Raw genomic sequence first — 17,794 nt, 5'->3', positions numbered from 1 at the left:
GCCATACCTTACACATTCCAGTGATTCTGAACCCCTATAGATCACCAAATCAAAAACATCTATACAAATATATAAAACATTGCTTTTTTTTTAATACTTTAAGGTTTTTTTCACATTTTTTTTTTAGGCACTTGGGGTTAAGTGACTTGCCCAGGGTCACACAGCTAGTTGTGTCAAGTATTTGGTCTGAGGCTGCTGGTGTTCTATCCACTGCGCCACCTAGCTGCCCCTTAATTTTTTTTTTTTTTTACTGCGTTCCAAATTCCCTTCCGTCCCTCCCCCACCCATTGATAAGGGGAGCAATGTTTTATGTTTGCATAGATGTGTTGTTTCTCTGCCATTAGATTTTAAGTTCCTTGGGGGCAGGGACTATCTTTTGCCTCTTTTTGTATCCCCAGAACTTTTGCAAGTGCTTGACATAACAAATATAAATGCTCTTCCATTTGTTATTTTACTACTCTTGGGAAAGTCACTTCCCCAGGCTTTAGCTTCCTCCATTATAAAATGAAGATGTTAAACTAGATGGCCTCAAAACTCCCTTCCAGTTCTAAATTCATGATCCAATGAGATAAGAGCATTTGTAGGTAGGGGGAACAGATTATACCAAGAGAATACTGTGTACATTGACAGACAGAACCAGTTATTATATATCTTTGCTTAAAATTGTCACACAAAATAATTCCATGGACTTAAGGTGCGGTAATAAATCTAGCCTATGGAAAAATAAAGCACTAATAAGTGGAAGACAATGAAGGCAGGGTTTTTCTGGGTTTAGTTATGGAGATACAGAAATAGCTAAAGCTGCCTCTGAAGAAGAGTTTGAAGGGATGGCAGGGTCTAGTAATGACTTACATTAAACTCCAGAATAAAGACTGAAAAGCAGAGAGGGGCCCTAGCCTAAAGTAAGAATAAAGGGATAACTTTCTTCCCCAGTTACTTTAGAGTATCCAGTATCCTTTCCAAAAATTGTATCAAGCTATTTGGGGTGGGGTGTAGTTGCCAGACTTTTGAAACGTACTGTCTAGTTTTCACTCAGGAGGTACCCATAGACCAGCCCCAGCTCCACACTAGCTGCAGATTATGAAACACTTAACTGTTGCATTGAGAGGATAATTAAAGGGGAAGTTACACAACTAGGTAGGGGTTGCCTTTACCCAGAGCCAGCACTGGAATTCAAGGTAACATCAATGCCTGCTAGTACTGTACAATGCCTCAGTACTGTTCATGGCCCATTTAAGCACCACTACCCACAAGTTCCAGTGTTGCTTCATACTTTTCCTTTCTCCTAATTTGTTATTGTTTAAATTTAGTTATCGTTTAGTCTGACTTAAGTTTTCTGAGTAAAGATAGTGGAGTAGTTTAACCTTTCCTTCAACTCATTTTACAGGTGAGGGTTAATTGCCCAGGTTCAGAGCTAGTGTCTGGGGTTAGACTGAAGTCTGACTTCAGGCTCAGCATACCACCTTAGCTCCTTCATTAAGTTTTTTCAGTTTGTTCACTGGTATTCCCATAGCCTCTAGAATATAGTAGACAATGCTTGAGATTTGTCCTTCTTGGAAAGATTATAAAAGAATCCAAGGCCCCACTTCTCTTCCTAGAGGAGGTTGGAGATTTTGGGCTAGAGATTAAGTGCTGCATGATAGAAGGTCCCATTAAATCACACTTTCCCATAGTCACAAAAGGTAGACAAACATGGATGGTTCATCCAGTTTTTAATATAACTTTATTGCAACATGCCAAACACTTGTCATACACAGTCCTCACATAGCATAACCTTTTAAATACAAAAATGGGCTATTAGAATTTAACCATAAATTAAATAAATAAGTTGAAGGCACATTACAAAAAGACCCCACCATTTTCTTTCAAATCCATATACTAATTACATCAAAAAGAAACCAGCCCAATACAATTCACTACGTAAACCAGATAAGGCCCAAAAGATGTTGGTAAGATCCAAGTTCTTCACACACACATGTAATTGGAAATTACATGGTAGTGTATGCAGATTGAAACATTCAGCAGTCATAATGCAAATGTAACTAGAAATCCTATTTTAGAGCTGAGACATTGTTCAAGGTAAACATTCTATCTGTATCTGTTAGTGACAAGTAACATTTCACATGGACATTAGTTTGCCACTGAATCGTATTGAAAATGCTGAAATGCAAATACTCCAGGTTCCAAGTATCCTCTTGATTTTCCATGGTTGAAAAGAATGGCTTCTGACAAACCTTATAGCATTCACTTATAGCATCCACATTTTGCCCTCAAAACCTTTTGCAACATCCAACGTACTGGAGATCTGTTAAAGCCATCTGTCAGTTAACTTCAGGTTGTGTCGGAAATCGTGGACAAGAAGTTTCGAACAAGGTATTCAAAATACAGCTTGTCTCCAATTTCTACAATTCGTTTGGCCAATTCAATTGTACCTTGATTGAATTCTGCATCTGGAAAAACAAAATTAACATATTTAAAGTAAAATGACTGTTGATATTCTTGAACTTAAGACTTCTCGAATTGATCTGACATTTTTTCAAAAAGCGTAAACTATTTCTAAATAGTTGATTCCTACAAATTAGCTTAATTTTGAGGCTCTTTACTAATTTAGAAAACAGATTATAAAAACACAAAACAACCCTTGTATCTACCCTAGATAGTGAAATTCCCAAGCTGACTTTTCTGAACTTTTTTGGATCCAGTTATAGACCCAAGAGGGCCAATCTATTCTAACTCAAAGTAATAATCTAAGCAGGGTCAAAAGAGCTTCTGCTTCTTTGAAATGCCCAAAAAGTTCTCAGGAAATAAAAACTGCATGATGCAACAACTGTCTGATAAAATCAGTCCTAAACCCTGATTTACAGCCCTAGATGTTCAAGGGTTTTTTTTGTTTGTTTGTTTTTTTAAACAGGAAACCTAAGTTTGTGGTTTTATGCTCGATACGTGTGAGTAGGGGAGGAGTCATCAGGGTACTGCTGTAATCCAGAGATGCTCAAGGATCCAGTTAAATTATAAGGACCTGGGAGGTTTAGTCTCCTTGAAGCAAGTTTCTGCTAGGGCTGTTCGCTCTACCCCGCCCCCAACCTCAGTCAAGTTCAGTGATCTTACTTAGCACCCCTAAGCCTCCAGTTCCGACTTTCTCCCCCAAAGGAGGCAAATATACATTCAACCCACAAGCCGCTAAACAGAGCGGGTGAATGAGGCGGAGATTAGAAACACCTTTATGCCCGACCTTGGCATTTTCCTTTCTTCCCTCCGGCCCCAAGCTGGTCTTGACCTAGCAATCAAAGAAATCCACCTCGCCACTCCACCCCTAACGAAGCCTTTCCCCCCTCCCAAGCAAGCTATTCTCCACCAGCACCAGCCTCTACGTTTCTTGGGATTAGAAATCTGACCCTTTCCAACTTTGGAATCGAGGGGTAAGTCAGGAGTAAGGCTCAATGCAAGGCTCAGTAGATTTGAGAAGGACTTGGGTTCGAACTATCCCACACCAAGTCAGTTTGAGCTCGTTTAACGGTTTCAGGTCTCAAAATTCTGTCGTCTGTAAATACATCTATGGTCCTGTGAGAGTGGACGAACTGTGACCTGACCTGATCTAAACTAGAAGGACCGTCGCCTCTAAGAGTCCCCACTTGCAATCCCCGGGTTGACTCTAGCCCTTCCCCATCTCAGATCAGTTACCTCTCTTACCTGCAGGTTGCAGAGGCGAAGGATTGGACTCACTCGGCGGGAGAGGTTCAGGTGCGTTCTTCCCAGACATCCTGGTCAGGCTGGCGAAGGGGGTTCTGGCCGTAAGACAGGGAGGGAGCAGACCGCTGACAATTCTTGCTCTGGAGGGTGGCCGGCTAGCGAGGGGCTGCGGCGGCGGCGGCGGCGAACGCGTGAGCGAGGTGCAGGAGTTAGCTGCAGGGTCCGAACTCCGCTCGCTGCGAAGTTCTGCACCGTTCTGAGCCCAGGCCGGGCTCTCAGGCTCAAAAAGGGACTTTCCCAGTGACGTAGGGAAACCTCTCCCCCTTCCTTCCTCCCCCGCAGTCACGTCCTGTCCTCTCCTCCCCTCCCCTATTGCACCTTAGCCCTAAGGCACCTAGCTTCCCTTGTCCCCTCCCCCTTCTTCTGGGCGGCGGAGCGAGCAGGTTAATTTACCCGCTTGGCCCCAGGAAGAAAGGAGAAGTAGGAAGCGGGCCGGGCTGCACGAGTGGCCCGCGGCCAGACTTGCCCGAACAAGCTCCTGGGCTGGCGAAGTTGGGGGTGGGGGAGGAGGCGAAAGCCACGAACAGAGCTGGTCCCTGGACGTCCCCCTTCCCTCCTTGTGTACTGCTGCATCATCACATTTGGGGGACCCAGGCCCGAACTCCCTACCCCATAACTTCCTTAAGATCGAGGGTGAGAGATATGGAGAGGCGAGATTTGAAATGTCATAAAAGGATGAAGAATTCCTTGCGGCAGGTGTGGATGTGAAGCAAGCAAAGGCCAGCAGGGCACTTTCCCTCGTTGGAGACTTTCCACCCAAGGCTGGGAAGGGGAAAGAGTCCTGAAAGTCGGGGTGAGGGACGCCTTCTAGGCATGGGGCTGTGATAAACAAGCCAGTCGTGGGGAGGGGAGATTCCTCTTTTAAGACCGTAACCGTGAGAAATGGCCGGAAAATTAACGGCATTGGAAATTAAAGGAGGCAGCTCACGACGGTAGTTCAGGACGGAAAGGCATCAGATTTGAGATTCTGAGCTTGAAAGGGCATGGAAAAGTTTGGCCAGTATACTGGAGGGAAGAGTTCTTATTCCTTTTCATTCCTGTTATATTAAAAAGTCACAAACCCTGTCGTAGTCATTGACAAAACGGTCGGTTATTTTCCATCCTTGAATACCATGTTTTTGGCATCACAAAAGCTGACTTGTCAATTTGGGGGGCGGAGGAGAGAATCACTGGAGAGTACTAAAAATATTGGAGGAGTCAAATTAAAACCTTCTGCAAAAGTCCCACTTTTGCAATAATTTCAGAATTTTAAAAGAAAGAAATTTTTGATCCATGTTTAGTTCTGAGTAAACAAGTGTCTTTCATAGTTTCTGCCATGTTTATCTTTTAAACAGTGCGTTGGCACACGTAGGGGCGCCACAGGTTTAAGATGCTTGTTCTTTTATTGATTGATTGATTTAAAATGAATAAGTCAGGCAATGATAAATGGCTAATCTAGGTGGCAAATCCAAGTAGAGTATGACAACTGTGGAATAATTTTTAGTTTAAGAATATTGAATTTTGTTGAATGATGATAAATATATAAAAGTAGAAGAAAACGGATTTCTGTAATTATCATTTAATCACTCAACAATTATTTATTAAACTCCTGTATCAGGAATACTGGAGATACAAAGAAAGCTTAATTTGTACATTAGTGTAACAAATTATTATCTGTTATTCCACACATCAATTCATTGATCAAGTAGACAACGTTAAGGAAAGGTCCCCTTGGCCCAAAAAGAGGGCCAGTAAATGAAACAGAGTCTGCTGACAGATTACAGGATCGCAAAGTTACAAGCAAAAACCAGAGCCTTAAGGGGTAGGACTATTATTAACCAAAACCTCCAGTACCTCAGTTTCTGAATAGGATGACAGATTTTGAAACGAGCACAGGGTGAACAGCTTTCAGAATACCTGGACAGAAATTGGGTTGTTGTGAGAAAAGCTTTGTGAACTGGAAATTGTTGAGGAACATAGACAACAGTTGAAATGTGACAGCTAGGTTACTGTTGTCACTAAATTAAAAGAAAACGAAAACCAAGAATAGTAACATCAGTAGTATGGAAAATGAGGACAGAAGAAGGAAGTCCCTGATGATGATTAAACAATGTACTTAAAGCAATCTGAGCAACAAGAGGCCTAAAATAAAAACTAAATTAGATTTACCCTACCAAAGAGTAAGTGTCCTTTGATCTTGTCACCTTTTCTTTTCCTGATCTCCCTATAGCCCCCTTCCTAGTCTGCTCCTACAATTTGATCTTCTTGGGTTTTGTTTTGTTTTAACCAATAAGAAAATGCTACTGTGCTGCTTGGCAAAGATGGGAAACTCTGAGTGGGGAATTCAGCATTGTGATCTGTGGATGTGTAGTTTAGTTCTGCTCAGCTGCTTTTCTCCTCTTTCTTTTTCATTCATATAGATAGACATAGAAAGGTATTAAAGGGCATAAAGTTTTAAGTTGGATAATATATTGTAGTTGGATAATAGTTTTATATGTATATATGTATATGTATATGTATACACACACATACATTCCCACTCCACCCCACTGCTGCTACACTTACAAATAGGGATATATTGGTAAGTGTTTAACTGCCAGCTATTCCAACATACTTTTAGGTTTAATCTGCATTATTGACAAACATTTGCATATATGTATATAACATCTGCATTATTGACAAATATATCTAGGCCCAGCACTCCACCCACTGTGCCACCTAACTGCCACCCCTGTATATACGTATGTATGTGTATGTGTATATATGTGTATATGTGTGTTATGTGCTTAATAAATCCTTCCTTCCTTCCTTATTGGAAGTCCATGGAAAATTAGGCCATAGGAGTTGTTTTGTAGCTTATTAATAAAAAAAAAAGTTTAGCGATATCCCATTACTCAGTGTCTGTGAGGAAATAGGAACATACAGAATGGTAGCTAGGTCAGGGTAGTGAATTTTGCCCCCAGTTTAGTACTGCTTGCCTCAGGTGGCAACATTGCTAGTTAAGGTTCTGAGAACCCGACTGGGTCAGATTATGACAGTAGTAGTTGGAGGTTTATACCCAAGAATAGAGATGGCTAATTCACATCAGCCTATGTTGAGTTTTGAGGACTTGGTCCTGCCAAATGGAGAGTAATTCTCCTGAATGGAGAATTTCCTTATTTGTTTCTGATGAAATAAAATTGGAAGAAGTATAATTAGGATGCAATCTGCAATATATTCAGATGTGATTATAGTCTTGGAGCACTTCCATCCTTATGCAGAAAGAGCATGAATGCTTACCCTGAGACATTACGCGGGAGAATGGAGCTATCCCAGGCAGCTAATGCCCCTGGCCAAATTAGGCACTGCGACTGCATTTGGTAATTCTTCCTTCTTTGCGCTGAAGCTGCAGCTGCCCTGGTGCAAGTTTTCATCGCCTCATGCCTGGGTTGTTGCAGCAGTGTATTGGTTGGGCTCACTGCCCCAAGTCTTTTCCCTATTGCAGTGTCTCCTCCACTCAGCTGTCAAAGTGATCTTAGTAAAGCTCAGGTCTAACCATGCCTGCTCCCAGGATCAAATGTAAAATCCTCTGAAGCTCAAACCCCTTCACAGCCTGACCCCTTCATACCTTTCCAGTCTGCCTTCCACATATTCTGCAGTCCAGTGACGCCAGCCTCTTTGTATTCCTTGAGCAAGACCCTATTTCCCTATTCTGTGCATTTTCACTGGTGATGCCCGTGCTTAGATGCTCTTCCTTCTCCTTTCTGCTTCCTCAAGTCCCAGCTAAAATTCCACCTTCTACAAGAAGCCTTTCGTGATTTCCCTTGATTCTAGTCTTAACTTCTGTTCTTTATCTCCAACTTATTCTGTGTATAGCTTGTTTGTACATAGTTATTACATGTCTCCCCTCAATTAGACTGTGAGCACCTTAACAGCACAGACTCTACTTTTTCCTTTTTTGTATTCCCAGTGTTTAGCAAAGTGCCTGGCACATAGTAGGTGCTTAATAAATGGTTGTTAACTGACTATAAGCCACCATGTCTTACCCTTGCCCTTTAATCCCCCCCCAACCCATATATATACTACCTATTCTCAAAGGCTCAGTTCAATTCTCCTCCTTCGCCAACACACCTTTCCTTGAATACCCTAATCTGTATACACCCTTACTTATTTTCATCCACTTCATTTGTCACTTAACTGGATAATTTTGTCACTTCAATGATGAGATTTTGTCCACCGGTGCAGACTGCTCTCCACTGATGCAGATTGCAATCCTTCCCACCTCCTTGTTTAGCAAAGATGGTTTTCATGTGTTCCTATGATCAAAATACTTCATCATCCTAAAACTAAGTTTCTCATGGCCGTCTCTACACTCCACTTTCTAGGAGGACCACAATAAGGCTCCAAAAGGACGATTTTATTATACATTTCATGTTGTTTCTTTTATATGTATTATATACAATACATGATATGTGTACTTGTAAAGGCCTGCCACCCGTGGATTAAACGAAGCTGAAAATCTTGAGGCCAAATATGATAATACTGAAATGTAAAAGTAAAGGTAAATTCTTTTCAGATGTAAATAAAACCGCCCACAATTTAGCAAGGGTCAGGGATTTCAATTGCTAAACTGCATACGGAAAAGTCAGCATAAACAACGATCTTGTTGGGGCACCAATTGAATTTGCATCTTTGTGTCTTGCCATTCCTTTGCATAATAGTCCAACAGAAGTGTGGACAGTGAAAATGGTTGCAATGAGGCTGCTCAGCATGAGCAAAAGTGGAGTCTTTTGCTAAAGGAACTGCTCTGGACCAGCAAGGATAGTTGAACAGGAGAAACTAGACCTTTCCCATCTCCTGTCTGCAGGCGACAAACTTCAGAGTGGAGACACTGATCAAATGTTGCAGGAGAGGTTTTTGCCAAACCTAAGCTGAATCTAGCTGAAAGAGTTCAGCAGTATTCTAGCTAAAAAAAGATCACCATAACACGAGCTGAAGCAAATGCAGTAACACCCAGCTGTGTCAGCTGGGGTGCAGCTAGTGGTGCAGATGATAGGTGCCAGGACTGGAGTCAGGAAGATCTGAGTTCAGAGCTGGCCTCAGACACTAACTGTGTGACCCTGGGCAAGTCACTTAACCCTGTTTGCCTCACTTTCCTCATCTGTAAAATGAGCTGGAGAAGGAAATGGCAAACCATTCCAGTATCTTTGCTAAGAAAACCCAAATGGGGTCATTACTCATCCTTCACTCAAGAACAACAGTAATAACACCCAACTGTATCAGTAGCTGAAAGAATAAAAGTAGCTGCCCATTGACTTGTCTAGCAAAGACACCACACTCTGAGAAAAGCCCAGTGGTGGGCAATTGGGCCAGCTCAGGCTAGCAACAGCAGCCAAGCCCCAGAGCGACCTGCTTGGCCCTAGCTAGTGGCAGCTGCCCAGCCACAAAGCAGCCCAGCCCAGTGGCAGAGCAACCTCAAGCCCCTTTTCCACAGGAGCCAAGCCTGGTGAGAGGCCAGCTCGACAGCTGAGTGACCTGAACCAGATCTGCATCCAGTGGAAATACTGTGCCATGCAAGGATCCAGTCCACCTGACTACCTGAGGACCAGCTCATGAGGACCCTCTGGATAGGAAAGTGCATTAGGTCCAGCAGTTCCAGAGTTGAAGGTTGCCTTGGGGCTAAGTATGCTACCTAACTATGTTCTGCATTACTACTGTACTTTAAGTTAGCGACTGTTTTTCTCCTGCCACTCCTCACTGACTCTGTGTGTATTCATGGAAGAGTGTATCCTGGGTTTGGGGAGGAAATACTTTGTAATTTCTCTTCTTGTCATGCCATTTGAGTAAATGCACTGACTACTTACTATTATGGAAAGCACAATGGAGGAGGATTTTGAGGCACAGGTTAAGAGGACAGTCATCCACAGGGTTACCCCAAAAACCCTAAGAATATTAGCAACCAGTCCTCAGGAATTTCAGCGTGTTAGTGCTATTGCGTGCTGGAGTGAGCCCACAGTGCTAGAGCGAGTCCATAATGGTAATACATGCATACATGCATATATACATATATATATTTTTTTCCAGCTTTTTGTGGTAATCATGCCCTTCATTTTGTAGAAAACTTTATTTGAACTCTTGTGATAAAATTCTAAACAATAAAATAAAATAAATGAATAACCATTACTCAGGTGACCAAATCACCTCCAAAGGATAATTTTAAAAATATCTCATAAAGTTTATTCTTAATCTAACAATATTACAAATGACATATTTAGGGGAAAAGTGGGGTGACTGTTTGCCAGCAGGAAGTGTTTTTATGTAATCAAGACCATTGGTACTTCACCATCATATTACTGGTTCACATTGAGCTTATAATCCACAAAAACCCTGAAGACTTTTTTTTTCTCAGACAAATGGGCTACCTAACCACAACTCCTCCATCTTATACTTGTGAAGCTGAATTATTGAACCCAAATGTAAGACTTCACTAAGTTCTCATCCCTATTGAATTTCATTTTTATTAGGTTTAGTCCAGTTCTCTAGGTTGTCAAGATCTTGATGTCCTACAGTGTGTTAGCTAGCCCTCCCAGATATGTGTCATCTCTATATTAGTTAAGTATGCCATCAAAGCTTTAATCTAATTAGCTGATAACTTGTTCTGGGCCAAGGAAGGATATCCTCCTAAATTATTCCATTGAATGAAATCTCTTGGGCAGGGAATATTTCTTTTTGGTCTTTGTATATTCAGTGCCTAGCAAAGTGTCTGGTACTTAGCAGGCACTTTACAAATGCTTGTTGATGACAAATTGAAGATAGAAAATATTTGGTACTTAATCCTTTAAACTTCAGATTAAGCACAAATCTTTAGATTGTAAATTCCAAGAGAGTAAGAGATGTGTAAACAGTACTTAGCATAGTAATTTGCACGTAATCAATGTTTATTGAATCAACGATTGAGTTGATCTGGCCTGCAACTATCCTAGTGCACCAAAATAACCTGACTTTGCTAAATGCTTTGCTAAAATGGAGGTAAATGATATCTACAGTAGGGATGCTTCACCTTTTTCTGTGTCATGGACCCTTCTGATAGTCTGGTAAAGACTGTGGACTCCTCAAGATACTGTTTTTAAATTTATATAATCACACATGTAGGATTACAAAGGAAATCAACTATATTAAAATGTAATTATCAGAATATTAGAAGACGAGTTAATGGAGCCCAAGTTAAGAACCACTGATTTATATCATTCTCTGGCACGGCCTTTTGCCACTTGTTAGGAATGATATGAAACATCTAAGTAGTTTCTCGTTTCTCTTTGGCAGTATCATTTGTACCTTCATAAACCATCAAAAGTGGCTAACAGTCAAGGAATCTCACATCTCTCATCTTCTAACACAAGCGTGTTAGAAGCCCCTATGCTAACAAAGTTACCTGATGATTGAAGCCCAAGGAGAGAAGTAGCCAGCCACCTGCTGAGAATTCAACCTGTGAATAGGAGTAGGGGTTGAAAGAGTGAGGCCAGAGTGGGTCCTACATTAAGGAGACTGGTTGTGAAGAGGTTTAAATGTCAAGCAAAGGAATTTCAATTTGATCTAAGAGGTAATAGGGCTCTACTAGAGTTTTTTGAGTAGGAGAGTGACGTGGTCATACCTACACTTTCGAGAAATCACTTTGGCAGCTGTATGGAGGATAGATTGGAGTGGAGAAAGACTTATGGTAGGCAGGCTAACTAGCCGGATACTGCAATAGTGTAAGTGTGAGGAAATGAGGGCCTGTGCCAGGGCAGTGGCAGTGTCAGAGGAGAGAAGAGGGAATAGTCAAGAGATGTTGCAGAGGTAAAATAAACAGGTCTTGGTAACAGATTGCACATGAAAGATGAGAGATAGTGAGAAGTCAAGGATGACACCTAAATTGTCAGCCTGAGGGACTGGCAGGATAGTGGTGCCCTCAAGAAAACAAAGGGAAGTTTGGAAGGAGGGAGGATTTAGGGGAAAAGATGAAGCGATAAGTTTTGGACATTTTGGGTTTAAGATGTTAATTGGACACCCAGTTCAAGATGTCTGAAAAGCAGTTTGAGATGAGAGACTGGAGGTTGGTGGAGAGGTTAGGGTAGGTTAGGTAGATTTGAGATCAACATAGAGAGGATAATTAAATCCATGAAAACTGATGAGTATAGAGTTCAAAGCGGTCTCTGCAAAGAAGTGTCCTCTCTTTCTCTTTGTCTATCCACCTCTCTCTCTCAGTACAGGCTGATTTTGAAAAATATAGTAACATAGTGACTATAATAATATAAATGGAAAGAGCAAAACTAAATTGAAAACTGAATGCTTTGTAATCATATGACCAAACTTGACCCAAGAAAGAAGTGAGAAAACAAACAAACAAACACCAGTCTGTCCTCCTTTGCAAAGGTAGGAAAGTATGAGTGTGGAATTCAGTATATGATATCAGATGATGTACATGTTGGTTAGTTCTGTTGAATTCTTTTAAAAGTTTGTTTTTTGGGGGCAGCTAGGAGGCCCAGTGGATAGAGCACTGGTCTTAGAGTCAGGAGAAGCTGAGTTCAAATCTGGTCTCAGACCAGTCACTTGACACCTACTAGCTGTGTGACCCTACGTAAGTCACTTAACTTGAATTGCCTTGTCCCCCCCCCCAAAAAAATCTGTGTTATAAGGGATGGTTCTCCGGATGGAGAAGTAAAATTGAAAGATTTTTAGAAATAAAGGTAATACAACATGACTAATATGGAAATATGTTTTGCATGACTGTACATGTATAACCTATATCAAATTGCTTGCCTTCTCAAAGAGGGGGAAAGAGAAGGGAGGAAGGGAGAGCATTTGGAACTCAAAATTTAAAAAAGAATGTTAAAAATTGTTTTTACATGTAATTGGGGAAAAATAAAATATTAAATCAAGAAAAGAAATGAAGATGATACAAAAAAACAAAATACCAATGAAATTTTAGGAAAATTGTTTAGCTTTTTTGAGGTGTCATAGCCCTAGAAGCAAAGTAGGTGTTCATAGGTTGGTGAATTACTAAATACATTGTGGTACATAGATGTAATGTAATATTTTTGCCATAAGAAATGATGAATATAAAGAAACCAGAGAAAATCTGGGAAGACTTTTATGAATTGATACAAAGTGAAGAAAGTAGAACCAGAAAAAATAGATATAGTGACTACAACAATGTAAATCAAATTTAAAAACCAATAAAACAAAACTTACTACCATGTAATTATAATACAAAGCTTAACCCAGAAGAAGACATGAGAAATTACATCATAAGGTATTCCCTTTGAAGTAGTGGGGGATAGAATATTGTATTTATTATTAATCTCAGTTACTGTTGGTAAATTTTGCTGTACTCATTCTAATTCTTTTTTCTTTTTGTTACAAGAGATGGCTCTCTGAACAAGAAGAAGGGATATAATTGGAATGAAGATGATATAAAACCAAAAGAGAACAATAATGTTAAAAATTTTAACTCTTCCCCTATTAGAAGAATTATCAAATTTGACTTAAGGGAAAAATGCACCTCTGGGAATAGAAGGGAGGGAGATGTAGATTTGAAGATGACTGTAATTTTTTTTGAAGGCATCCATTTTTTAAAATTTTTTTATTTTTTTTAGTGAGGCAGTTGGGGTTCAGTGACTTGCCCAAGGTCACACAGCTAGTACGTGGTAAGTGTTTGGTCTGAGGCCGGATTTGAACTCAGGTCCTCCTGACTTCAGGGCCGGTGCTCTATCTACTGGGCCACCTAGCTGCCCCCGAAGGCATCCATTTTTTAAAAGGTATCCATAAAGCTTTTAAAAGTAATATGTAATTCTCCCTTCACTTCTGACAGTGTTGCCATGGGAGCAGGAGATTCAAAAAATTTCTATGTCAGTTGAGCAAACATTTTTTTTCCAGAGATCCTAAAGATGAGTAATGTTGAACTTGGCATTGGAGAAGAATGTGGGGGTTGAGGCAAATGGAAGTGGGGATCCATCTTGGCTAGTCGCTTGCAGGAGCAGGACTGACAGGGAGTGGGAGGCGGGTTATAGTACCATTCCTCTCAAGACCTCTTGTGGGTATCTGAGGAGAACAAGTGGAATTTGAGAGACCAAGGGACTACTAACCAGAGACTGCCAGAAACTAAAAGTATTGGGTATTGCTTAACTGCCAAGATGGTCAGAACTCTTTTCTATTCCCTTCTCCATTAGTGGTAGCTTATCTCAGAATTGTCTCTTTCCCATTTAATTGGCAGATAATTCACTTGGTTTTCTGTCTGATGAAGGAAGAGGTGAAAGAGAGAGAATCTGATTATACATTCTTGGATGCTAATCAGAAGTTATGGAGACTAAGCTTTTCTTTTCCTAAAGGTTAACTCTTTTTAATTTCCATTTCAATTGCTTAATAAAATTAGTGGCCACTGATGAGGTGTCCTGGAACCACAAGATCATGACATGAGGGTCCTGCCCAAAAGAATTCTACCTAAGCCTTCTTTCAGCCAAAAACAAGGTTTATTGAAGATTCGCCATATTAGCTAGACTCTTAAGGAATCTGAGCATCTGTGGGCTATTGACTAGATTGTGAAAATCTGAGCAGTGGCTAGATCCTAAGAATCAGAGCATCTTAATAGAGGCAAGATGGACCTTATATACAGAAAGACTGTGGGAGGGACCTAGGAGTGGCCAAGTAGGCTGGGGTGAACAGAACTCCTGGGACCTGGACCTCATGGCCAAGGGAGAATGGAGCCTAGCTAGGATTAAGTGTGGGGAAATGGCCAGGGGCTATAGAGAGGTAAAACAATGGAGGGGAGATTGGGTGCAGCCACAATGGAAGGCCAGTTGATGGGATTATAGCCTCAGGCTGACACCACAGATTTGGCCATGTGGGAAAGTCCAGGGTTTTTCCTTTCTGGGCCCCAGATCCCAACCCCATCAGCCACCATCTCTGACTGGTGTGGTAAAGGATAGTGGCAGATCTTGATTGGGAGAGAGATGAATTTTTTTTCCCTTAAAGAGGTAGGACGTCTCCCCCACCCAATCAGGAACTGGGGTGAAAAGGTAGGCCCTAGAGCCAACAAGCAATTAAGATTATATGAGCTCAGATTGTCCTGTAGACCCATAGACACAATTCGAGAGATCCATAAGGAAGAGTAGGTCAAGGAAAACCCAAAGCAGTAAAGTCCTCTGCAACCAAAAATGCTATTAAAGATTCAGTCCACAGAAAATCCTGGTTTACCCAGATCCAGGTCTGCCCCAAAGTCTCTGGGAGATAAAATTCAGAAAAAAACATAGTATCTTTGACAAACCAAAAATACTCTTTACTTATCTCTATCTTTTTTCCTTTGCTTTCACCTAACTCCCATCTCTTACCTGTGTTCCATGGAACATCTGCACATAGATGTCCTATCCATAGCTCAAACTCAACAGTGACAAAACTAGGCTCATTCTCTACCCTCCCCCACATGTATCCCCCTTCCCAACAGTTATTTCATTCTCCCAGGTTAAAATTTTGGACTCATCTTTAGTTCTTCCTTTTTCTTTTACTCTCTATATCCAAGCTGTCACCAATCCCTGTTTATTCTTTCTTCCAAATGCCTCTGAGATTATAGTTTCAGAGAAATCTGGGAAGACTTCTGTGAAGTGATACAGAATGAAGTGAGCAGAACTAAGAAAAATAATTTATACAATGATCAAAAGAATGTTAAGAAAAACATTAAACATTTTTAAGAATTCTGATCACTGTAATGAACAATCACGACTTCAGAAGACTGATAGTGAAGCAAGTTTCCCTACCTGTTGCCAAAAGGTAATGATGAAGTAGAAAATGAGACATACTTGGTCAGACATGACCAATGTGTTATTTTTTTTTCTCTTTTACTACACTCATTACAAAAGAGTGTTTTTATCTGAAGAGGGGCAAAAGTTTTGGGAGAGAGGTGACAGAAATAGAAATTGGACCCATGATTTCATTTGTATAGGGTAAAATTGATTTTATTCTAATTTTAATTTAATTTAATTTAATTCTAATTTTGTTAGGACTTAAACTAGATTTAATACTTCCTTTCAAGATTCCTTCTTCTTGTAAACTTCATACACCACCCACATCCCAGAAGAAACTTACTTAAAGGTCAAACTTTTGTCTTGTAATTGCCTCCACTTTTGTAACCCCACCCATTATCCACTTTCCAGAGAAAGTTGACTAACCTAACAGGTCAAATCTCATCAATTTAAACTATTATTTATTTAAACTATTATTATTTAAACTCTCATGCCCACAGACTAGGTCAATCACTTAAGATCCTTTGTCTTGTGACTGAATCACATTTCTGGACTGTGGCTAAAGGGGTTTCAGAAGAGGGATGTCTAAATGATGTAATCTCAATTCTGACTATGTTATAATAGCAGATCAGAAAACATGCTTATGTGGCTTGAGATTTTGAGGTCATTTTACTAATCTCATCTCTCTGAGTTCAAATCTGGCCTCGGACACATACTAGCTGTGTGACCCTGGGCAAGTCAATTAACCCTATTTGCCTCCATTTCCTCTTCAATAAAATGAGCTGGAGAAGGAAATAGCAAACCGCTCCAGTATCTTTGCCAAGAAAACCTCAAATGGGGTCATGAAGAGTCATACATGACTGAAAATGACTGAACAACAACAGCCTTGCTAATAGGTTGATCATGCTTGGAACTTCCAGAGTTTTTCTCCCACTTATGATGGAACTATTCACATTCAGAGAAAAAAACTGATGGAGTCTGAATGCAGATCGAAGTCTACTATTTTGACTTATCTTTGCTATTTCTTTCTCCAGTTCATTTTACAGATGAGGAAACTGAAGTAAAAAGTGACTTATCCAGGGTCACACAGCTAGTATGTATCTGAGGCCAGCTTTGAACTCAGAGAGATAAGTCCTGACTCCAGGTCTGGCACTCTATACATTGGACCACCTAGCTGTTAAAGTTATTATATAGTTAAACAAATTATACTAAATGGAAATTCACACTTTGCTCTTTCTGTTCACTTGGCAACTAGGTGGAGCAGTGGATAAAGCCTTGGGGCTATATTATAAATTCAACTATAATTGGAGTCAGGAAGACTTGAGTTCAAATCCAGCCTCATATACTTACTAGTTGTTTGACCCTCAGCAAGCCACTTAATCTAAGTCTACCTCTGTTACCTCAACTATAAAATGGGCATAATAACAGGACCTACCTCCCAAGGTTGTTGTGGGGATCAAATGACAGAATATTTGTAAAGTGCTTAGCACAGTGCCTAGCACAAAGCCTTAACAAATACTTGTTCCCTTTGTATATGATAATATTCATGTAATTTTATGTTTATTAAGTTAACAGTAAAAAGTAAAATTAAAATATAGTCATCCTCATTTACCATCTCCATTCCTATAACTATCATTTGAGTGTAGAGCCTCATCACCTCACACCTGGATTATAGCAGCAGGGTCCTGATGTTCTCTCTGCTTTCCTAGCAAAAACTGGTGGAAACAAGGGAGAGAACTTTGTTAGTGCAAGGAATTCTCCCTTCAAAACCTATACATACTCTATGGGAAGGGAGCTTCCCTGATTTGATGGAAATTGAATGCCTTTATGAAAGCATGCTGTTTACAAAGAGATGTAGTCATATGGAAAGAAGACTCATGAGAGGAATGTAATAGAATAGCATTGCACCGTAAGAAATGACAGGCAGTGTGAAAAGTGGATAGAGAACTGGTCTTCAAGTCAGAAAGGCCTGGCATATGGCTCATCATAGCTATATGACCCAAGACAAGTCATTGAACTGCTTAGTGTCTATTGTGGGCCAGGATAGTAGTGGAAATGTGGAAGCATAAGTTAGATAATCCCACAACACTAGCTAGGACTTGTAAACAAGGAAGCTGTGGTGAGGACCCATTACAGTTTGAGTTAATTTTGCACTCATCCAGGAAGTTCTATCAATTTCAGAGAAGATGCTGACCTGCACTGGTACAAGAAGGTTCTTGGCTGGGAGTTTATGCCAATGAAATCACAGGTCCAATGCAAAAATAGAGTCCAGGCCAATGAGTCTAGCCCTTATGAGCATGCATAAAATTTTT

The 17,794-nt window shown here is 40.5% G+C and overlaps 1 long non-coding RNA gene across 1 annotated transcript; it reads right to left on the bottom strand.

Moving 5' to 3' along the window:
* Nucleotides 1-1,695: 1,695 nt before the first annotated feature.
* On the bottom strand, nt 1,696-3,941 carry LOC114048165. The gene is made up of 2 exons (XR_003569704.1): nt 3,691-3,941; nt 1,696-2,450 (listed from the first exon to the last, which is right to left on the bottom strand). It is a non-coding gene; the product is annotated as an uncharacterized LOC114048165 (long non-coding RNA).
* Between the last annotated feature and the right edge of the window lie 13,853 nt (nt 3,942-17,794).

This window comes from Vombatus ursinus, unplaced genomic scaffold, assembly GCF_900497805.2.
Source record: "Vombatus ursinus unplaced genomic scaffold, bare-nosed wombat genome assembly UNPS02014791.1, whole genome shotgun sequence".
Lineage (NCBI taxonomy): Eukaryota > Metazoa > Chordata > Mammalia > Diprotodontia > Vombatidae > Vombatus > Vombatus ursinus.
Note: the sequence above shows the minus strand (reverse complement) of the source record. Positions and strands in the feature narration are given on the sequence as shown.